General features: G+C 39.1%; 1 protein-coding gene across 2 annotated transcripts in view; it reads left to right on the forward strand.

Annotated features, from left to right (window-relative positions):
• Positions 1 to 24,588, forward strand: part of THRB (thyroid hormone receptor beta) — a gene marked incomplete at both ends in the record, with an annotated part of 85,695 nt that overhangs the window by 23,493 nt on the left and 37,614 nt on the right. The window lies entirely within an intron of this gene.

Genomic DNA, 24,588 nt, shown 5'->3' on the forward strand with positions numbered 1-24,588 from the left:
ACCACCGGTTCACCCATGAACCATCACCATAGTCCCTTGTGCTCTTCTCTCCCCTGTTTTGATTCCTCTACCTCCCCCTTCCTGACGATTTTGAAGACTTGATTATCTGGAAGTGCCTGAGAATATTCTTATTCTTAGTATAGGAAAGGGTCTGCCACCTAGTGGACACTTGGGTAATGTGCATTTTTCTTCCCTTCCTTAACTGCACCTGGGGAAGCCACCTAAGAGTCTTCATTCTTGATTGAAGCTTCATCTTAATTGCCAAAGGCATTTTCTTCTTAATCACTCTATATGGTAACACATCCCTCTGGGACTTGAGCCTGTCTGAGAATCCCACTCTGTTTGACCAGGACCCTGATCCTCTTCTAATTTCCTGCAAGGCTTCTCTACTCAGTCCTCTCACACCCCCTGAACTTCTCTCCAGGAGCCTGGGGATCCCCACCAATCCCACAAGGATGCAGCCTAGACTGATCCATGCACCCATATTGCTGAATCTAGTCATCCCTGCTGACCCCAGACAGTCAGCCCTCCATACTTGAATATTTGCCCATGATGTCAATCAGGGACCTCTCACTGGGATTTGATGGGAGAAATGAGGCCGGACTTCCCCAGCTCCCTGGTTACATCAGAAAAATGTTAACAGAAATTTGGTGATTGCACTGAAATTTCTCTGTTCTAATTGAGTTTCATACCCAGGAAGGCAAAAAAAAAATCGAAATAATTTTACTAACAAGTTATTCATTCTTCCACGTTCATTGTAGAAAAAAAAGTGGAAATTTCCCAAAAGCTCAGTAAAAATAATTGTTTAAAAAAAATGATTTTTAGTTCCATCCTCCAAGGACAAGTAGTTTTAAATCTATGTTATATTTCAGCCCTTTTTCAGTGCATATCTATTTTTTTATAAAAGTGGAATCATGCTAGATATAGAGCACCACTTTAAAGCTTTTAATGCTTAATAATATATCATGAATATTTTCCCTTGTCATTAAATATTCTGAATCCTGACTTTTATTGGCCATAAATTATTCTTACTTATAGATATACCACAATTTATTAAACATGTCCCTAAGATTTAGACAAGTTAAAGTCATTTTTAAAACAATATTTTATGTCAGCAAAGGGGCAGACTATTAACTCATGCTCTTCATAAGGAGAAAAAAGCGAATCAAATCAACGATGACAATTTTAAATGATGGATAATTCTCATTGACCCAAATAACAAAATGTACTAAAAATGAGAGATGTAATACCAAGTCATCGTCTGCATTATAATCCTTCAAGTTAGACATTCACATCTTCAGCAGGTGATCACTATTTTTTTTCTTTAAGTAGAATGCAAGGACATCTTCAGATAAATGACATTTTAGAAGGCGGAGGATTAAAAAGCTTGAGCCTTTCCACCAGTTCAACCATCTGCTCTGTCCGCTTCTCTCTCCACTCTGCCTCTGCTCTCCAGGCAGAGGGGTCAGCGGTGCTTGTGAGAGCCCAACGTGATTCATGTATCTCAAGAGCACTCTGGGAGTCTTAGCCATCAACAGGAGAACAAGTGCTCTCTGCCAACTTCTGACATATACAGGAGAGCCATGTGATTTGGTACTTCAGAGTCAGGGACAAGCACCCAATAAGTAGAACAGGGCAGACAAACACAGAAGACAAGAAAAGAAGGGGGGGGGAAGCTGTCAGCTACAGTGAATGGGAAGGAAAAGCAAGAAATTGGGTGGTATTCCAGGAAAGCAAACATCAGAAATTCAAGGCTTTGTTACATCCAGCTTCAGTTTTCCTTGCGGTGCTGCATAGGGTGGTGGGTGGACCACGGGCTTTCAAAAGCCAAAGTAGCATCATCTTCATGACAAAAAATGCAGAGGTGCTTCAGGCTGGCTATCCCTCTAATAGGACTCTATCCCATAGAAACGCTCACACACAGGCACAAAGATCTGTGTTCAGAAGTTTTCTTTGCACCTTTTTTTTTTATTACTAAAAGACTGGAAGCAATTCAAATGACCCTCCATAGGAGAATGTCTAGATAAACTGGAGTATATCTAAAGTACCTGCTAGAAAAATAGCAATCTTCTTAAAATGCCGTTGTTCTAGGAACACATATGAAGGAGCAGCATTGAGTACAATGAGATCCCATGTACAATCTTTTTTTTTAAAGATTTATTTATTTATGCATACAAGAACTGGGGTATAGACCAGAGGTGTGGGGGAGCGAGAGGATTCACCAGAGACAGAGTGGGAAACAGAACAGGCAGATCCACTGAAATACACTGCTGAGGGCAGCAGCGGGAAAACAGCATATGGTTTGCTGCACCATATGAGTCAGCTCCCTTCATAGTGCTGAGACTTAACCCCTTGCACCACCAGGGAGACCCCCATTATATTCTTTAAAGTCTATGTCATGGCAACTACCCACCCGTGCATAGAAAAGAGTTGCTGGATGCACATCAATTTTGAGGCAGTAGATACCTTGAAGAGGAAAGAGTGGATAAAGGAGAATGCTAATATCAACTGCATATAAAACTGCCTTCAAAATGTTTGCAATTAGAATGCGTTGTGTAGTTTTCCTTAAATGTCAAGATCCTGTGCTCTCCACTCAGTCAGACTTAGTTTGACTTCTTGCTCTTTAATTTACCAGCTCAGGGCAAATCTTTACCCTCTCTGACCCTCAGTTCACTTAATTTTAAATGGAGTAATAATATCTGGTTCTCAGATTTGTTGTGAAGAAAGATAATGGGTGTGAAACACTCAGCATACTGCCTGCCACTAGCAGAGATGAGATGATAACTGTTCTTAGACTATAAACAATCTCTTAGCCTTATGCCATCCTCCTCCTGTTTCTATCAGCCTTTCTGACCTGGAAATACTTTGACGAACTATATAAACATAAATGAAGAGAAGCAAAACAATCATGTACACAGCGATAGCAAAGCCATAAACAATTGAAAGAGTCCACAGCAACAACCAAGAAATCTTTCAAATTCATTTAAATTTAAATAAGAAATCAAGAAAAGTAAGAAGGCCCTGAGATGAAATTTAATTCAGGCAGTCTGGCCCATGCATCAGCACTATTTACCATTATACTTTCTTATGATCAAAAAGGCGAGAAAAAGGGGCCTCCCTGGTGGTGCAGGGGTTAAGATAGTGCTACCAAGCGGTTGCCAGCCACTGCAGCATGAGTTCGATCCCTGGCCAGGGAGCAACCCACATGGTGCAGCAGACCTCTCCTGTCTTGCCCCGCTGCTCCCCTCAGCAGTGTATTTCAGTGGATGCCTGTTCTGCTCCCCACTCTGTCTCTGGTGAATCCTCTCACATACCCGTACCTCTGGCCTATATCCCAGTTCTTGCATGCATAAATACATTTTTTTAATCTAAAAATAAAAAGAAACAAAAAAACTTTTAAAAAAATGGCGAGAAAATTCCAGGCACCCTAGGAAGGACTCTCAATCACAAAGGAAACACTGGTCTACACTCGGGCAGGTACAGGGCAGTCAGGCTGGCAGTAGTAGATTCAGCACACACCTTGTTGCAGTCTAAGTTCAGATTCTGACTGCCTCTTACCAGCCATTGACCCTCAACTGAGCGAGTCACTTGACTTGTCTGAGCCTCAGTTTCCTCACCAGTACAATGGAAATCCTCTCTCATAGAATTCTTGGAAAGAAACAAGCTCCTAGATGATTCTGTGGGACACAGTGAATGTTCAATAAATGAGTGTTATTGTTCTTCTAATGAAGCTTAGTAAGAATATGAGAAGCCGATTGGATAGTGCGGAGGTAGAATGTCCTTGTGAAAGTAACCACTGACAGCACTGAAGTTTCTTATGCTGGGAATATTATAGATGTGAGGAAACAGATACAATAACCAAATCCCTAATGCTTCCAACAGATCTTTTTCAGACAAAATTGAGGACAATGTGGACGGCTAACTTAGTGACTTTGCATTGAAGTTGAAAAAGGCATTATCAGGCATATCAAGCTAACAAAGATATCCCAGAGGACCATTGCAATTCAAAGTCTTTCCCTTCCCCGGGTATCTCCCACAGGTTGCCCCAAATGCCTATAATTCCATCGTTGCTCTTTCTCTGTGGTCTTTCAATATGCAAACCTGCTGGCTGGATATCTTATCAAGCTGCAAGTGTCTCCAAGTGGATGAATTGGATCAGATTCCTATCTCCTTCAGCAGAGTCCAAAAAAGACTATGGAAGAATGAGATTGAAAGAAGCTATGAAAGGGGTGAAGGAAGCAGGAAAAAGATGAGAGAGGGAGACAGATAGAAAGAGCAGGACTACCAAGTGCCACTGTGCGGGTTGCCAGGTTGTGCACTGTGCAACAGGAGGGGCGTTCTGCTCACAGGTAAGGTTCTGACACAGTGCCTGAAACAAATGTAACCTGCCTCACCTTCTCAATGCTTACCAAGGGCTGGCTCTGAGCACGTGATAAAAATACAAAGAAGTTCCAATTTAATTTAAACAAATGTGTGAGTAGAGTGTTGATCATAGGCTATCAAAATATTTCAAGAATAACACTATATTTTATCATTGAAATTTGCTAAAAGAGTAGAATTTAAATGTTCTTAACCCCTCAGAAAGATAGCTAGGTAGCTAGCTAGATAGATTGATCGATCCATCCATAGATAGATAATAGATCAGATGGGAAATGTTCTTTCACAACATCTAAGTTATCATGTTATCAGATGTATGCTTTAAATATCTTAAAATTTTGTCAACTTTACTTCAGTAAAGCTGAATAAAAGAGTCCAAGTATCCTCAAGTAACCAGTTGCCCTAGCATGTCAATGTTTTCTGACACTGAGGAGGCAGATAGAGACTCTTTAGAACAGAAGACCATGGTTTGGCTCTTGGCTCTGACACTTAGCAGCTATTTAACCTCGGATAAATCACTAATTTTCTCCTGAGATTGAGTCAAGAAACCAATTCACCCACCATTTAAAAGTACCTCTCCAACATGGTAACCATGTTTCCCTTGTCTGGAAAACAGGGCAAAATACATTAAATAACTACTGATCCCCAAAATAAAAGCTCTGATTATCTTAGAAATATAGTACCAGCTCCAGAATAAATTGGGAAATTGGTTCTTCACACATCTATTTCTGTGGTCTTGCTTCTCTTTGGGACAGCTTCTTTAGGAACAGAGGAGACTGTAGGCAGTCCAGGCTCCCATTTTCAGTATCCAGTAAGTCTAGGCTTCCTTTGCCTTCAGTTTCTGGAAACTTATTGATGCTCCATAATATACTCATAAAATGCTCTGAAGGTGTTTGTGCTTCATACTACCTTCTATTATTATTGCCTCTCCAGGAGAGGTGTTGGGTTGTAAGAATTCCTGGAGCTAGGGAGACACCAGACCAAGAGTAGCTTTTAATGGTGATATTTAGACAAGCATGTTGTGGAACTATTTCACATGCGGCTATGACCTATATTGTCGCAGGGAATGTTTCTCACTCTAGGTAGTCTATTCTGTGACTGATGATAATGATGAGCAACACTTACAGATTAGTCTTTCAGATTCTGGATCAGTTCAACCTCCCTGGTTTACAGTGGAATAAATATGACCCTGTTTCTCTCTCTGCACTGCAAGGGTATTAGAAATCCAGGATAGCTGATTTTTGGGAATAAGATGAGAGTCAGTAATCCTAGCTGGTCCACAACCACTCTCCATGGCATTGAGCTGAAACAGAATTATTATCTTTGGTGAATCTCCATCTCTATAGTAACATTCGTCACTGTTGACTTATACAAGGGACATGACTTTATTAAACTTTATTGCCTCTTAAAATATAGCTCTATTTTGCAAATATGACTATTTAACTCAATTGTCTATATTATGAAGTCACTCAGCATTTGAGTTTGAATACTGTGTGTGGTTTGGTGGTTTATTAGTCTAGATGGCAATATTCAGTGACTGGCAGATTTTACCTCAACTACCCATAGTTGCCTTGTAATGTTCAGCTATAAAGGCCATACTATCAAAAGCTAAGCCTCAGAACTAATGAAAAGATACTTATTTGGCTCTGTTTGCCCAGCTCTGGAAAGAACTTATAATAAGTCTAAGATATAAAACCAAAGGTCAAAACTATGTAAGTAAAAGAACCTCCTGCCCTTTAAGGGAAAAAATTTCGTGATATTTTTTGCAGGAGTTTCAATTGAATGGGTTTCCAAGGAAACAGATATCTGCAATGGGTTCATCCCATTTAATATTTATGACCAAACATAGAGAATAATGCTTTTTTATTATCCCTTTGTGGTTATACATGATACCCTTATTCCTAACTTTATTAAGTAATCCTTCTATGTTTGAGTCTTTTTTTCTTCACCAAGCAAAGGAAATAAATTCATTTTCTATGATTTCTCTTTAAAAAAAGGTTTGCAATATCAAGAACATAAGCCTAGTGATCACCACTATGTTATAAGAAAATAACACTAAATCAACCTGAAACTTAGATGAACCAAAGTCTATTTGATTTGATGTTGTTTCATTACATATATGCTTACTTTTTGAATTGGTTTCTGTTTCTAAAGTTGAATTGAAATGCTCTAATGTGTTCTAAACAGCTCAAACAGGATGTAACCAGCTTGAGTTCGATCCAACTGACTCAACCCAGCTACCACCAGCTACGGTCAGATCCAGCCGGCACCAACCCTTCCAATGGGATTCAACTGTGTCCAAATGGCTACAACCACCTCATACCAGACTTAACAGGCTCCAACCAGATCTAGCCATCCCCAACTTTCTCCTAACTTTCCCTTGTCTGCTAAAAAGTGCTCTAAAGAGCTGCTATCATATTGAACCAGCTCGAAGCTACTCCAACAGGCTTGAACATGATCCAACCAGTTTGAACTGGTTCAAACTGGTTCCAGCTGGCTCCAACCAGATCTAGCCAGCCTCAACCAGATCCAACAGGCTGCAACTCGCTTCAACCAGCTAGAGTCATTTGGAGCCAGTTGGCTCTGGTAGGTGCTGGTTCCAGCCAATTTGAGCTGGTTGTAGCCGATTGGAGAAATTCGGAGCCAGTTGGAAAGTGTTGTATGGTTTGGAGCTGTTTGGGTACAGTCAGGCCAGTTTGAGCCACTTAAAGTTAGCTCACTCTAATTACAGATGTTTAAAGAATTTTAGAGCAAGCTAGGGAAGGTTAGAGCACTTTGGAGCTGATTGCAGACTGTTGGCTCCATTTGGAGCTGATTCAGGTTGGTTGGAGCTGTTTGGAGACACTCAGATCTGGCTAGAGCTGGGTGAGCCATTTAGATCTTATTGGAGCCAGTTGCATCTGGTTGGAGTCAATTTAAACTGGTTGGAACCAGTTCTAGCGAGTTGGAGCCAATTAGTGCCAGATGGAGCCTATCAAAACCAGTTCAAGCCAGTTGGAGCTGGTCCAACCTGGTTAGAGTTGGATGGATCTGGATCTGGTATAGCCAGTTCCAGTCAGTTTGAGATTGGAGATGTTTGGAACTCGTTAAAGCGGGTTAGAGTGATTTTGAGCCTGTTCACGCTAGATGGAGCCTATTGGAGCTAGTTCAAGCCAGTTAGAGCCAGTTGGATCCTATTCAAGCCAGTTGAAGCCAGTTTGAGCGAGATAGAGCCTATTGGAGCCAGTTCAAGTCTGTTAGATCCACTTCAAGCCAGTTCTAGTTCATTCAAGCCTGTTGTAGCCAGGTGGAGCCAGGTGGACCTGGTTCAAGTTGGTTAGAGCTGGCTCTACTTAGTTGGAGCCCATTTGATACTGTCTGAGCTGATTCGAGCTGGTTCAATCCAATTAGAGCTGTTTAGAGTATATTAGAGCAGGGTAGGGAAGGTTTGAGCCATTTGGAGACAATTGAATCCAGTTGGAGCCAGTTTGGGCCAATTGGAGCTATGTGGAACCGGTGGGAGCAGGTTGGAATTGATTCAGTTCTACTGGGACTGGTTCCAGGTTGTATAAGTGAAAAACAACATTTGTGGGGCCTCCCAGGTGGCGCAGCAGTTGAGCGCTGGGTTGTGAAGCTGCCCGCGGCCTCTGCGGCGCCGGTTCGATCCCCGGCCACTGGAGGAAGGTCCCACATGGCACGCAGACCTCTCCTGCCGCCCGCTGCTCCCCTCAGCATTGTACTTCAGTCCTTCTGCCTGCTCTGCTCCCCACTCTGGCTCTGGTGAATTCTCTCACCCTCCCAGCTTCTGACTGTACCCAGTGCATGCATAAACCAAACAAACAAACAAACAAATAGATAAATAAATAAGACATGCCTCTAGAAAATTAAAAAAAAAAAAAAGAAAAGAAAAACAACATTTGTGGCAAAGGTCTATCAGGTCTTCAAGTCTAAGTGATTTGGTGCTTTCTTAGAAGATCTGTTAAGGCAAATCCATAAATTCCTTTTTTATTTCATTTTAAAGTAATCTCAAATTTACTACCACTCATGGTTCTTTTTTTTTTCTTTTTTAATTTCTTTTTTTTAATTTTTTTTATTTTTATTTTTTTTATATTAAATTTTATTTTTGTATTCCCCCATACAATTGCAAACGCCCCATTCTGACCCCAATCCTTCCCCTCCCGCCCCCCACCCCACAAAAAGTGTCTCTGGTTCATAGTTTTTTGTTGATTTTGATTTTCACTTTCTTATATTCATTTTCCTGGTCCCTTATTTAAGTTTTCTAGATTCCTGCTATGAGTGAGACCATCCGGTATTTTTCTTTTTCTTTTTGGCTTATTTCGCTGAGCATGATCCCTTCCAGCGCCATCCATGTTGCTGCAAATTGCATGTGTTTATCTTTTTTGAATGCTGAGTAATATTCCATGGTATATATGTACCACATCTTCTTGATCCAGTCATCTATTTTTGGGCATTTGGGCTGTTTCCAAAGCTTAGCTATTGTAAACAGTGCTGCTATAAACATAAGGGTGCAGGTGCTCTTTGGAATTGATGTTTCTGTGTCCTTTGGGTAAATACCTAGGAGTGGAATTGCTGGATCATATGGCAGCTCTATGTTTAGTAGGTCCAGAAATCTCCACACAGCTCTCCATAGTGGTTGGACCAGTTTGCACTCCCGCCAACAGTGCAGAAGAGTTCCTTTTTCTCCACACCCTCGCCAACATTTGTTGTTGCTAGTTTTTTTAATATGTGCCATTCTCACTGGTGTGAGATGGTATCTCATGGTAGTTTTGATTTGCATTTCCCTGATTACAAGTGATGTTGAACATTTTTTCATATGCCTGTTGGCCATTTGCATTTCCTCTTCAGAGAAGTTTCTTTTTAGCTCTTCTGCCCATTTTTTGACTGGATTATTTTCTTTGTTGTTGCTGAGTCTCATCAGCTCTTTGCAGATTTTTGTGATCAGTCCTTTATCATTAGTGTTGGGTGCAAAAATGTTCTCCCAGTTGGTGGGGTTTCTCTTTGTTTTTGTTATTGTCTCTTTTGCTGTGCAGAAGCTCTTTAATTTGATGTAGTCCCAGCTGTTTATCTTTGTCTTCACTATCACTGCTTTGGGTGATGTGTCTGTAAAGATGTCTTTGATGTGCAAATCCCATAGTGTTTCGCCTATATTTCCTTCTATGTATTTTATGGTTTCAGGTCTTATGTCTAGTTCTTTAATCCATTTTGAGTTGATTTTTGTGTATGGTGTGAGGTAGTGGTCAAGCTTCATTCTTTTGCATGTAGCGACCCAGTTTTCCCAGCACCATTTATTGAACAAACTTTCTTTGCTCCAATGCATAGTCTTTGCTCCTTTGTCAAAGATTAGTTGACCATAAATCTGTGGGTTTATTTCTGGATTTTCTATTCGATTCCATTGGTCTGTATATCTGTTCTTGTTCCAATACCATGCAGTTTTGATGATTATGGCTTTGTAGTATAGTTTGAAGTCTGGGAGTGTGATGCCTCCATTTCCTTCTTTTTTTTTCAGGAGAGCTTTGGCTATTCGGGGCTTTTGGTGATTCCATATGAATTTCATCAATAATTGTTCTATTTCTTTGAAGAATGCCATTGAGATTTTGATTGGAATAGCATTGAATCTGTATATTGCTTTTGGTAGGATGGCCATTTTAATAATGTTTATTCTTCCAATCTACCACTCATGGTTCTTTACACCAGTTTTGCTTCCTGATTCAGGATCCAGGTCAAGATTGGACATTTCATTTAGTTATGGTTCCCCCCCATCCCCACCCCCACCCCCTGCGCCCCACCCCACCTGTTTTTTGGTGTGTGTGTGTGTGTGTATTTTTTTTTTGCTTTAATCTGAAATAGTTTTTCGACCCTTTTTGTTGCTGTTGTTCATGGCATTTAACATTTTTGAGATATTTGGGCTGACTATTTTATAAAATATCCCTCAATTTAGGTTTGACTTATATTTTCTCATGGTTAGAATCAGATTATGCATTTTTGGTAAAAAAAAAATGCTTGTATAACAATGTTTTTTCCTATACAAATTTGGATTTAAGCATGTGATTCAGAAACAATTTTCAATCTTCCAAATCATGTGCATGTTCATGTGAAGAAGTTTGTATCTTTGTTGATGGCTGTTCATCACCTCATAGGCTTGGAGGAAAGTGTAGTTTCTAAATAATAATATAAATTTTCCCTTATAAAGTATCCATTCAATACTCTAAGGATGAATGTTTCAAAAGTAAAAGTTATTTGTTTTCCTGTCACCTATGACATTTGTAAGTTTAAAATGACATCATGACACCTGTCTGAGAAACAACTTTCCCCTGTAGTAAGCAGAGAAAGCAGATTGTCCATAGTCTGAAGACTTTTCCAGGGATAACACAGAAATGCTACTACTTTATTATCTTGTATTTTAACTGGATATGCTTTTCTTTCCAAAATCCAAATCTTATGAAATATAAAGGAGCAGATTGTGGTGTATCTTAGATGTATCTTGATATTTACTGTGCATCTTTCTAAACTACTTTGACATTAGAAATAAAATGAAGAATTTCAATCACCATTTCTAGATTTGGATCTCAGGATACCAACATGAAACAGATGCTATTTTTTTTAAAAATCTTTTACAATTCCTCTTTTATTCCACTCATCCTTCAAGGGCCACTTCAAATATCATTTCCACTGTAATTCTTTCTCCATTCCCCAGCTAAATGGATCATTTCTTTCTTTATGTTACTGTGAAGTTTTGTTAAAGCTATTCCTATACTCCACCGTATCTCATGGTGACTTCTGAATTTGCCTGCTTGATTCACTAAAGAATGTGAGCTAGTCTTGATTTATATCAAATATATTTCTGAATGTGTTCTATATGCACAGTACTGTACCATGTGCTAAGAATAAAAAGTTAAGTGAGCCACACTGCTTCCTACAAGGAATTTTCAATGGACACATTGAAAGATTTGAGTCTAGACTTGAAATGAGCAGCAACTCTGTTAACAACCAAGAAGTGGAGGTCCTATAGGTTGCCTGGCTTTGGTCTTAAAGAATAATGATTAATTCAACCTGAATTGCTTCAGAAGTAATAACCCATTGTTTTTACATGCACTACATGAAGTATTCGCCATGTCAGATACTGTTTCTGCTTGTTGATATGTCTTTTTAGTTGAGTGGCAAATTTCAGAGAAAGTCCATGTTTTGCTTCTATGGTATGGTGTATACTCCATTTGGATCTAGGAAAATCACGGATACTGTATTGGTCTACAGATGATGTGAACTTTTGAATTTTTTTATTTTGATAATCAGTTGAAATTAGCTCAAGTTATTTCTAACCCATGTCTATTTTTGTAATGCTTTAATAAGATGTAATTTACATACATTCAAAAAATTCTTGTTTGAAATGTACAGTTTCATAATTATTAGTAAATATATTTACATCGTTGTGTCACCATCATCATGATCTTATTTTAGAACATTGCCATCAGCCTGATTTACACTTCAGCTGATTTACCCTTATTCTTCATTCCTGTACCAGTCCCTGGCAACCACTCTTCTGCTTTCTATCCCTACAGATATCTTTTTACTGGACACTTCACAAAAATGGAATCCTATAACATGTGGTCTTTTTTGACTGATATCTTTCACTGTGAAGCTTTTTTTTTTTTTTTTGGCATTCATCCATTTGCAGCATTTTCAGTCCTTTGAACTTTTTACCTTTAATTATTTCTCAACATTTTCAAGTCTATGTGTGGGAATGGAGCTGTTAGTGAACAAAGAATAACTCTTTTGAAAACTACTTCCATTGTGCCAGACACTCGATTTTGCACTAGTTGTTCTTAAAGGTGAAAAAGGAAAGTAAATGCAGATGACTCAATCATTCATTCATTATTCCTATTATTAGGGAAATTTGTTTTAAAATTAATCTCTGCCAAGTTATTCTGGAATAAAGAAAGTATACTCTAGCTGTTAAGTGTCAAAACCATTCCACTCAAACAACCACTCAACTTTTCAAATCAAGTCCATCAGTGTGATTACAATAAAATATTCATCCTAACACATTAAACTAAGAGGAACTGGATCTACTTGCTGTGTGTGATTAACTTAAGAATACTTAAATGAATGGCTGTGTGATATTAATGTAAGGCATAAATGATATCCATAAAAATGTAAAATATTAAAGAGAATTTTTTTTCCAGGTATAAAAGGAAGCAAACATATCAATCAAAATAAAGTAATGAAGTGGGATTAAACTAGGTACATCTTTGGAAAAACAGATAAATCAGTTTTGGACTTTGCTTTGAAATACATAATTACTTGTCCAGAATTTTCAAAACATTATTTTCTACTTAGAAATGCAATGTGTGGGGAAGTGGAACAAGTGATTCTAGAATAGAAATTTAAAGGACCAACATTTCTTACTTCTTCCCTTATTGGCTACATAAGGATGAGAAAATCATCCCCTTAATTTTCTACTCTGTAAAAAAATGAATGCCAATACTTCTATCAATCTTATTGTTTCGTTATGAAGAAAACATGCAGTGAACCTCATCAATATTATTTAGCCAATGTTCTAATTAGAGTGACACCAAAACTGAAATTTTATTGTATGTTTTCTAAGCCATGAAGTCAAAACTTCGTCAGGCTACATTAGAAGCATTCAGTTTGCTTTTTTTTTTAAGATTTATTTATTTATGTGTACAAGAGCTGGGGTACAGGCCAGAGGTGCTGGGGGAGTGAGAGAACTCACCAGAGACAGAGTGGGAAACAGAACATGCAGATTGACCGAAGTACACTGCTGAGGGGAGCAGAGGGAGAGTCAGGAGAGGTCTGCTGCACCATGTGGATTGCTCCCTGGCCGGCCAGGGATCGAACTTGTGCTGCAGAGGCTGCAGATTGCTTCATAGGTTACATCTTAACCCTTGTGCCACCAGGGAGGCCCCCATTCAGTTTGCTTTTGAAGCAAGTGTTCATTCATGAAAAAAAGCACACATCCTACTGTTAATTTAGAAAATAAAACAGTGCTGACAACAGTGCTCTAAAATATATTTCATGGTCTCACTCATAGCAGGAATCTAGAAAACTTAAATAAGGGACCAGGAAAAAGAATAACTATATGAAAGAAAATATCAAAATCAACAAACAACTATGAACAAGAGACACTCTATGGGGGTGGGGGGCGGGGAAAGGAGGGATTGGGGTAAAAATAAGGGGGTTGTAATTGTATGGGGAATATAAAAATAAAATTTAAATTTAAAAAAAAATTAAAATATATTTCAAAAACTTTACCTTTCTTTCAATTCCCAACCTTAAGGGTACAGATCTGTATTCGCTTCTACAATATATACATATATTTCCAGTTTGGTCTGAATCCTGAGCTCTTTTTGAATATTACTTAATTCTTTTAAAGCTCAAGGTGACTTTCTGATTTGCCTTTGGTCTTAGGAAACATCAGTCAGAATAAAATCTGTGATGCAAGACATATGCTAGAACCCTAGACACTCACACTCTTCCATCCATTGGAAATGCTCTGGAAGAGAGGTCTGGAAATAGCACAGATGCCCCTGGGGATACTGAGCACTTAAAGAAAGATTACTTGAAAATATAAAAGGATTAAATCTTGGCTTCAGACTGAAACCACACTATTATTTTTCAGTAGGCAAAAAGGGAGGATCATGGACAGACCATCCATCATGGATGTTTAGAAATATTTTGAGTCTGTAAATGTCCTTGTCTGACATGGTTTAAGTTTGTATTCCCCTCAAAGGGACAACTAAGAAGCCATAAATGATCATTGCAAGTCAGATCATTGTAGTCCAACAAATCCCAGACCCCAATGTAAGTCGACTGTTGACGTCAGAGCAGTAAACTGGAGCTGATTTGATAGCCACATCCTGTATTCTAACTTATCTTCCTGTTTGTGTGGAGAAAACACATAAATTACAATCTTTTTTTTTCTTAAAGATTTATTTATTTATTTATACAAGCACTGGGTACAGTCAGAAGCGCAGGAGGGTGAGAGAACTCATCAGAGCCAGAGTGGGAGTGGAGCAGAGCAGGCAGAATGACCGAAGTACACTGCTGAGGGGAGCAGCGGGTGGCAGGAGAGGTCTGTGTGCCATGTGGCCTCCTCTGGTGGCCGGAGAGCAGCCGGGGATCGAACCGGTGCTGCAGAAGCTGCGGGCAGCTTCACAACCCAGCGCTCAACCACTGCGCCACCAGGGAGGCCCCCAAATTACAATCTTAAGAACTGTAATTTTTAGAACATTCAGCTATTGTCCATACCCCTTCATTCATTTATTAAGCAACTGTTACGTGTTTATTGTGAACCCCTAAATTAACTTAGCGGGATGTAAGCACTAGATTTGTATTTGTAATGTATGCATTGACTTCAAGAAAACATAGATGTAAACACAAATATAAATAACTATTTCAGTTTTACCACTTGGACAGCTGATATCCTTAGTGAAGGCACAATATTGTGGAATTAACACAGTGTTTGTCAAATAAAACAGCATTCAGATTCCCATTGATTGACCTTGTGACCTTGGACAAGTCTCAGTTCTCTCATATATAAAGCAGGAATAATTACCCACAAAATTGCCATGGAGCCTAAATGATTTCATCTAGATGAAAGTCATTTCACAAGGCTTTACATCACTATGTGGACTAGAGATAAGATAGGAAAAGGGAATCCAGTGCAGCAGAGGCATAGTGATGCTATTTGGCAAAACTACAAATGGTATAAATTCAGGTTATATGAGTAAATGGCAAGAGATAAGAATAAAAAACAGTTCAGTCCCACATAATGAAGGAAGTCTTCAAACTCTATCTTGAAAAAGTGAGGGTGATTTCAAGTTGGGATGGGGATAGTGATGAGGTTTCAGATCAAGGACAAAGAAAATATACCTTTCAGGGCAAGGAGGAAACAGAAGACCAAAGGAGCTTTGCGAACCCAGAGCTCAAGGGGGACAGCTAGTGAGGCCTAACAAGTGGACAGAGACCAGCTTATGCGACCAATGGATTTATTGACACACATGCACTGCTGGTCTTACCCTACAGAGTTGCTGAACAAATGGGCCTGAAGAATTTGCATTTCTAAGTAGTTTTAGGAGATGGTAATGCTGTTTGGGAACCACATTTTGAGAATCACTGACCTAAGGGTTTGCAGTCCATTTTTATAATCTTTATGAAACTCCACAGGCTGTTTCCTCTGACCCATTTGTTCAGCAAATAGACACATTTTATCTAGTAGCAAGCTGCTGTAACTGGGTTTGTGGTTACTTTGGCATCTGTGAGGGCAAGTAATTCCACTTTAATGAAATAAAAAATACAATCGCCAAATCTGAGACCTGAGAGTGTCCAGGTTGAGGAAGCCAACTTATAAAAACTTCCTTCTCTTTGGAAATCTCTCAGTTCCTATATGGGTGGTCCTTCCATCAGCACAGGCCAGGGAGTTTCTTGTTCCCACTCCAGTGTTCTCATCAGAGCCATTTCTTTTCCATTGCAGATCAGGATCCAGTCCCTTTACACTAGTAAAACACACTGCCTGTCACTCTCTCAAGCACATTTTTGTCAAAGCAAATCCTACTTGGGCTGTGAACAAAAGCCTCCCTTGAGTACCCTTCAGTAGAACTGTAACAGGCTAGACCCATCCAAAAGCTTTTATTCAATAAAGGAGAAAAACTTAGAAACAAATTTAGAGTACACAGTGTTTTAAGAGAGAAGAGCCTTGAGTTTCTGTTCTTGTCAAAACACAGTCAATCCCAGTCAACCCAAAGCCCCCAGTCTGTGTCCACCTAAGGATGTGGCTGGTAGCTTTCCTCAGTCAAGAAAAAAAAGGACGCCCCTTCAGCTACTTCCAAGCTCTTCCTTGGTAAATGAGCTGAGAAAAAAAAATCATTCTTCCAGTTGATATATCTCTGCAAGTGACTTTGCCTCTAACATCTGTACAACAAATCAGAACTCCATGTTTCTAAGTGTGTTTTATAGAGCATTTCTAACATATGTTACAAGATATGCAGGGTATGATCAGATATGTTCAGGAATTGCTGAGTCATACAAAGCTCAATAGTACAGAGTCATACAAAGCTCAATAGTTTTCTTTTGTGAATCTCCAAGAGAGGAGACAGTACATCATTTCCCAAACTCATGTGACATGGAACCTCCTTGTATTGCCTTATCTTCAGCATATCTATTAGGACCAGTATTTTGGACCTCTTTGGGGGAAGTGTCAGTCCAATAGCACTGGATTTCACTTTAAAAAGATCACAGAATTACAATAACTAGGAGGAAAATGATTCATGCTTATTAACACATTTGGGACCAAGGAAGTAAAAAGCTTCAAAATGGTTGGAGTTTGGCATGAACCTGATGCCTCAAGGTTTTTTAATAACTAAGTGGAAGTTCTGAGGAGGTTGTCTTAAGTCCCTCCTTCCCTCCAGAGCAACTTTGACATCTAAAGCACTAGGGTCAGTTGTGAAAATAAAGTCCTACCTGATCCACTCAAAGTAGAAGTGAGTTCTGTTCCCAAAATCTGCTACTTTTCCTGTGACAGAAGTCACTCTGTCCCTCTGGGACTCAGTTTCCTCATAATTTAAATCAAGGACCTGTGGACTGCACAGCTCAGAAGTGCCAGCTGTGATCTCCCTGGGAGATCTTACCCTAGGAGAAGGCCTCCAGAAGGGTTCTAATATGTTGGGGCCCTGGAGAGAGAGTGATTCCTGTTCTGGAGCGGGACTAATTTGGAGTCCTTTAAAAAAAAAAAAAAAAGTAAGATTCCAGACATCAAAAGACCAAGAGAACATGCTCAAAATTTCCCGACCCCCCCACCTTTTTTGTTTCCCCAAAATACATTACCTAACTGTTTTGTGTTGGTCTCAGGCAATTGATAGGGATGCTATCAGCTAGAAGTGCCTGAGGCCACTCACCTGGCCCCTGGTGATTTTCCCACAGTCGTTTTTTTTTTTTACGTTTTTTTAAGTCAACATTACACTGGACCTACCCTTACATTTCTTATTGCCCTTTAGTAATAACCATCAGAAAGCTTTGAAAAAAAGAAAGGTTTATTACTTAACAAAACCTGGAAATTATACATCACACCTGAGCAATAGGGAGGTTGCGGGAGGGTAAAGAGAGAAAAAAGGGGTGGGGGAGAAGATAACAGTTCTGGGGCTCTGCTTTTATTGGGGCTGAGGGTAGGAGGTCTAGGGTTTTGCAGGCTCACTCTTTATTGGTAAGTTTATGTTATAAAAGAAATAAAGAAAAGAAAAAATGGTCAGTTATCCAAATCAACCAGAATCCATAAAACAAAAAAGCCTTCATGGGCAGGGGGTAGGGGGAGGCCACCTGACTTTTATCTAGTATGACTGGCCTTGTGTTTGTTTGAACTAGTCCCTTTTAAGTGGATGCCTGACTAAAAAAAAAAACTTAAGTCAAGCCCTTGCATAAAAAAAAGAAAAGTCAACTTTCAGGGGTTCCCTTACACTAACATTTAGATAAGCTTTTTGCCCTCAGAGGGTAATATCTGGACACCCAACCCCTTTGAAGAGATGTTTCTCAATGTGAGTAGCTACTTCTGGGAGGGCAGGTAATGGTTCAACCTTTTTTATGCCTCTCTCGAAGCAGAGACGACTGCCAATGATGACCCCCCATTCATAATTCCATAACCTCAACTCAGGTAGTTTTAATAAGCAGGTCTACCTCTGTTCTCTCATAGCAAAAGAGAAAACTGTCCCATCTTTAGACAGATAGATGTCTCCCAAGAACTTTCCAAGCCCAAGAGAGTCCATTTATTGCAATATATAAAATTGTATCTGTTTTTAAAAATGCACATAGATTTTGGTACACTGAGAAACTTCCAGTTTTTTTCTGACAGTAACTATTATTATAGATATCAGTGTCAGAGACCTTCAAGCTTATGATGGAATTAATAGCTTCCTGAAACACAGAGACATAAAATTTCAAATAAATCCTGAAAAATAACAACTCTGCCCTGTAAAGAGCCAAAGGGGGAGGAATTTCAGACAGTAGAGAACATATGCAGTATCCCTGGGCCAGGCAAGAACTGAGTGCTCAAGGAATAATAAGCACACTGTTTTGGGCCTCAGTAAATTATATGAAAGAGAAAGGGAAGGTGACATGAGATAGGATAGGACCACCTTTTGATAAAGAGTTTGGATTTTATTCTAAATGCAATGAAAAGTCATTGAGTATTTACAGCAAGGAAGTGATAGAATCTCATTGGAAGTTCTAAAAACTCTTTGTTTGCTATATCAATAAAGAACTAAAATGGGGCAAAGTCAATAAGAGACCACTTGGAGAATCCAGTGAGGAGATGGTGACAGTTTGGACAGCAGGATAGCAGTGGAGATAGAAAAGTGGTTGGATTAAAAATATTTTTGAAGAAAGAACCAATGAACTTATTGATGTACTGGATGTAGGTCATGAGGGAAAGGACTGAACAACAACTCCAAAGATATTTGCTGAAGCCCCCAGGAAGATGGTGGGAATGAGATGGGAAAGAATTAAGCTGGAGATGCCTACTTGTTCTACAAAAGAAAATGCCAAGTTGACAGTTGGACTTAAGACTGACAAGACTGACAGTTGGACTAGAAGAACTGGACTTCTAGTTTTAAAGATTTCTAGGGTAGAGATATGCATCTGGATATTATCAGCCTTTCACGATTATTTAAAGTTATTTAAAAAAAAAGATAAGATCACCTAGACCAGGATTGGCAAATATATTCTATAATGTGCCACATACTAAATATTTTCAGCAGGCCAGATGGCCTCTGTCACAATTATCCAGATCTTCTACTGTAACTCAAGTTGATATAGATGCAATCATAGACAATATGTAAATTAATGAGTATGGCTATGTTCTATAAAACTTTATTTATAAAACACACAGTGGACCATATTTTGACAAAGCTACAGACTCCTGACCTAGTGCAAAAATATAGACTAAAAAGAGAAAGTAGTCCAAGAAAGAGGCTAAAGCATTTCAATAGCAATTATTATGTATATATAGTTATATCATTTACTATGCCATCACTGTTCTCAGTGCTTTGCATACATTAACTCAATATTCACAAAAACCTATGAGATGAGTACTATTACCCTTATTTCATGGAAGAAAAAATAGTGACCTACATTGAAAATTTCTCTCTTGAGAAAAAAGATCCTTAGTTTGGCAGTCTGGGCTATTATGGCACTTTTATGGACTTTAGCAACCTAGATTTCTTCCATCTCCTACTTGTACCTTCTCAAGAGTATGGCTCTCATCCTCAGGAACCAAAATGGTGACTGGGGCTCCAGCCATCATATTCACATTCCAGGCAATAGGAGGAAGGAACTAAGGAAAAGAAGCAAATAAGTTGTCTCTTTAAGTTCTTTTCAGTTTCCTAGAAACTACTTACAACTTTTCTTCTATTGCATTTCACTGACCAGATGTTAGTCATGCAGATACATCCAGATCAAGAGAGACTGTGAAAACAAAATTTTCCCAAGGACCATGAGCCCATATAAAATCCAAATGTTCTGTTATTAGAGCAGAACAAGCATTAGAATAGAAGTTAAAGTCTCTGGCCTGTTGTCTTAACTTTTCTTCATTATGTTTATGTACCTTTTCACAAGTACAGTTGATAATACTTCCTAGGACACTTTTACTAGCTGTTTAGTATCTCCAGCTTCCATCACTAAAATTCTATGTACTTTTCAAAAGCCGGATCACAAGTCATCTCTTCTGTGAAGCTAGAAAGACTCTTCCTGGCTTCTCATGCCATGGCTATCATACTTCCTTGGATTTAGTTCTTTCTTGATGAGTCTCTTTAACCTGTCTCCTCCACTTGATTAGATATCTCAAGGGCAGGTGAAGTCAGATTGAGGTGTGGATGATGGATTTTTAAGAACTAAGAGAAATATGCCATGAAATTACAAATAAAGGAAAAAGAGTAAGCTTACAGGATGCCCAGGTGCATGGTGAAGGGACTGGGGCTGAAGCTAGGGCTGGACACCCAGTAGAACAGCAGTGCTGGGGAGCATTAAAAAAATATTGACACTTGGGCCTCCCCGGTGGCGCAGTGGTTGAGCGCTGGGTTGCGAAGCTGCCCGCAGCCTCTGCAGCACCGGTTCGATCCCCAGCTGCCCCCCGGCCACCAGAGGAGGGTCCCACATGGCGTGCAGACCTCTCCTGCCGCCCGCTGCTCCCCTCAGCAGTGTACTTCGGTCCTTCTGCCTGCTCTGCTCCCTGCTCTGGCTCTGGCTCTGGTGAATTCTCTCACCCTCCCGCGCTTCTGACTGTACCCAGTGCTTGTATAAATAAATAAACAAATAAATCTTAAAAAAAAAAATATTGATACTCAGGTTCTACCCCACATTAATTAAATCAGAATTTCTGAGGGTGACACTGATGGTTTTAAAAGTCTCTTGGGTGATTCCAGTGGGCAGCCATATTTGAGAACAAAGACAGTTGACAAAAGAGGAAAATACAGTTGGAAAGAGAAAAAGAGTGGCCCTCCTTCAAAGACCTGAAGGATCTGTTATTTACCTATGGGGTTTCCAAGCAAAGTTGTTAGTCTTATCCTTTTAAGCTATTTCCTTCTAGCCGTAGACCAAGGTGTATTTATATAATAAATTATTATTGATTGCAACACTCTTAATAAGAATTATTAAAGTCCTCCCCAGTACAATTCAGGCAGTTTGATGCACTGTGGATCAAATAACTCTTAGGCTTCTCTTTAAGTAACTAAATTAGAGCAGTCATCCAGGGAAATAAGAAAACAATCTTACTGAAGCTCACCTCATTTGTGACACATAATACGTTTAAGTTGCTTTATCGACTTTACAAAGAAGCACACCAGATCAATCACAAGTGACAGCACTGTGATTGCTTCTATTTGGGAGCAAGGGGCCATATTTCAAATTCAGTGTGAGTAGTGAACTCCACATTTGGCTAACAGTAATGACAGTCTCATGCATTTACTACAAAGGAAGAATATTCCCACCTGGTATAGAGGGAATGCATTTCAGCAAGCTTTATACTGTTATCTCCAAAAGTTAGTAAGGAATCAGGTTCTCTTAAATGTTTTGAAAGTTTTTTCCTATTCAAATATTTCTGAGCAAATTCAGGAGCTTTTAATTTAAATTTTGAAGTTAGATTTTTGCTTTTCCATATGTGCACAGGTTCCACTCACCTTCCACCAAACTAGCTGTGCCTATACTCCATTTACCTCTCTCTCCTATATCCCCCTTTTTCCCTGCTTTCTCTCAGGCATCAGGCAGCCATTAAATTCTTTCACTAAGTTCAAGATTTATTCCTGCTGTATTTTTCCTATGTATTTTTTTGGTTATTTACATTCCACAGATGAATGAAGCCATCAATATCTCTCTTTTACTATCTGACTTAATTCACTTAACATAATCATCTCAAGGTCTATCCATTTTGTCCCAGAAGCCACTATTTCATCTTTTTTAATAGCTGTGTAGTATTCCATTGAGTTTATAGTCCACAGTTTCTTTATCCATTCATCTGCTGAAGGTATATAGTTTGGTTCCATCACTTGGCAATTGTGTATAGTGGAGCTATGAACATACAAGTATATAAATCTTTTCATATTAGAGACTTCATATTTCTAGGATGAATATCTAATGGAGGTATTGCAGGATCATATGGAATTTCCATTTTCATTTTCTTAAATCTCCATACCATTCCCCATAGAGGCTGCAGCAATTTGCATTACAACCAACAGTGGATGAAAGTTCTTTTTTTTACTGTATCTTTGCCAACATTTTGTAATATCTATGAAAATACCAATGACTTTTTCAAGGACATTGAACAAACAATTATAAAATTTATATGGAACCCCAAACGGCCCTGAAGAGTTAGAATAATCCTAAGAGAAAATAAGAGAAATGAAGATATCACACTTCCTGACTTCAGGCTATACTGTATAGCAATAGTAGTCAAAACAGCATGCTATTAGAACAAAAACAGAAACTCGGGCCTCCCCGGTGGCGCAGCGGTTGAGCACTGGGTTATGAAGCTGCCCGCGGCCTGTGCAGCGCCGGTTCGATCCCCGGCTGCTCCCCAGCCACCGGAGGAGGGTCCCACATGGCGCGCAGACCTCTCCTGCCGCCCGCTGCTCCCCTCAGCAGTGTACTTCGGTCCTTCTGCCTGCTCTGCTCCCCACTCTGGCTCTGGCGAATTCTCTCACCCTCCTGCGCTTCTGACTGTACCCAGTGCGTGTATAAACAAAACAAACAAACAAACAAATAAATAAATAAAACATGCCTTAAAAAAAAAAACAGAAACTCAAGCCAATAGAACAGAATAGAAAGTCCAAATATGGACAGTTAATATTTGACTACAGAGCCTCAGCTGTATAAGGGAAAAAACAAAGTTTCTCTAACAAATGGTATTGGGAAACACAGATAGTCAGGATTGTTCTGATTCAATGAAGATGCTGTTGACCCTCAGGGGTCTTCCAAATGTTTGGTAAAAATATGAGAGTAGTAAAGATTTTCAGGAATTATTCTCCCTTTTTCACTACGTATGTATATCCCGTTCTTGCAGTGGAGGGAAAGGAATAACACTGACTTTTAGTGTACATTTAGATATTTCTAAAAATTGCTTTTTAAGTGTTCCTTCGGAATAAAAGTTGAGACTCTGGCTTTAGTCTATATGGTGAAAAGCAAGAAATTGCTTGGATTTATGCCCTCAATGAAACAGAAAAGAAGCCAGGAAATGCATTGGGCAAAACTGCAAAATTGAATGGATTTGACATGTGGCTCCTACCCAGAAAAAGAGGCCTTGGAACATGTGTGTTTGCCAGGAAAGAAAATGGCTTTATTGAAAGGTTAATTTTCAGATTAGTTTTGGGAAATTTGAGATAAATAAATGAGATCAGACAAAAAACATAAGGCCTGGATCCTTTTCCCTGGGGTTTTCGGAAAATAGTTATTGCTTCCAATGAAATGTTTTGACATTTTCAGTAGGGAGAAAATGTTAATTGTGATGTTATGTGTATGTATTCTTAAAATCGCTTGTGAATAAGTCTGTTTTACGAGTAATCAGAGAGTAAAAACACTATTAAAATGTGAACTGTGTTCTTTATTCCCTTTGGTAATTTTCATGCTTTCTAGGATGTTGTGATTCATTTTCCAGGTTCAGAGGTATGAATTTGGAGAAAATTATTTTACTTGTTTTAAAGTTCAGTTGCAATTTTTTGAGGCGCCTTATCACTAAACATCCATGGGATCTGCCTAGGTTTCTTCCCTCATTTTGTCTCATCTTTTGCTTGTTCTCTAATTCTTCACCTGTCCCCTCAAATCAATAGCTTCTTACTACCTTTATAAAGTCAACACTTAAGGACTCCCTTGCACAACCATGGCCCACTTGGATATTGAATGCACTTGCCATTAAGTTGCTTAGCAGCAGACATTATGATATTTTGAATAGCCATGTATATCCCCACCATCTCCCTGCTTTTTTACTTATCAGACACCTCAGAGATGTTTGTTAAATGACTGTGATAGCTTTCTCCTATCCTAGGGTTCCATTTCACAATTAACTGGAGCTTCATGTTCAAAATAGGGTTTCACTCTTAAAAATCACAATATTACACTTTGTAGTCCCTTAGGAGGGAAATACTGACAAGGGAATTTCCCACATGTAGACGTCACCCCCTGAGCTCCACCCTGCAAAACAGAAAGAATCCCTTGCTTCAAAGAAAACCACTACCACTCTTCCTGAATCATGACCTAGAACACACAAACCTTAGTGACTACACACATACTCCCACCCTCTGCAGGGAACAAACCATTAATAATCATCTTCACAAGGCTTTATCATCCAATTTGATATTTACTAGTATTTTAGTTGAAAGATATGAGGGTTTTTTTATAAGATTGGTTTATAATATTGCACAAGTTTCATGTATAAGGCTGTATACTTAGATATCTGTATATAATGCATTATGATGATGACCAAAATTCTAGTTTCCATCTACCAGATAGGGTGATTCTTATAGAAATGCCCTTCTCTTTTAGATTAGTCTTCAAATGGCAAGTGCATGAATATGTCTTAAATCAAAACTAAGCTGAAAAATAATCTCAGAAGCAAATTTGAATGAAAACAATGATGGATGTACCCAGTTTTGTACATACTACCATTAAGACTGCTGTTCTGCTTGAACAGGCGGGGACAGCTGCTAAAACAGAGGGGTAGTC

This window comes from Talpa europaea (assembly GCF_964194135.1).
Source record: "Talpa europaea genome assembly, chromosome: 11".
Lineage (NCBI taxonomy): Eukaryota > Metazoa > Chordata > Mammalia > Eulipotyphla > Talpidae > Talpa > Talpa europaea.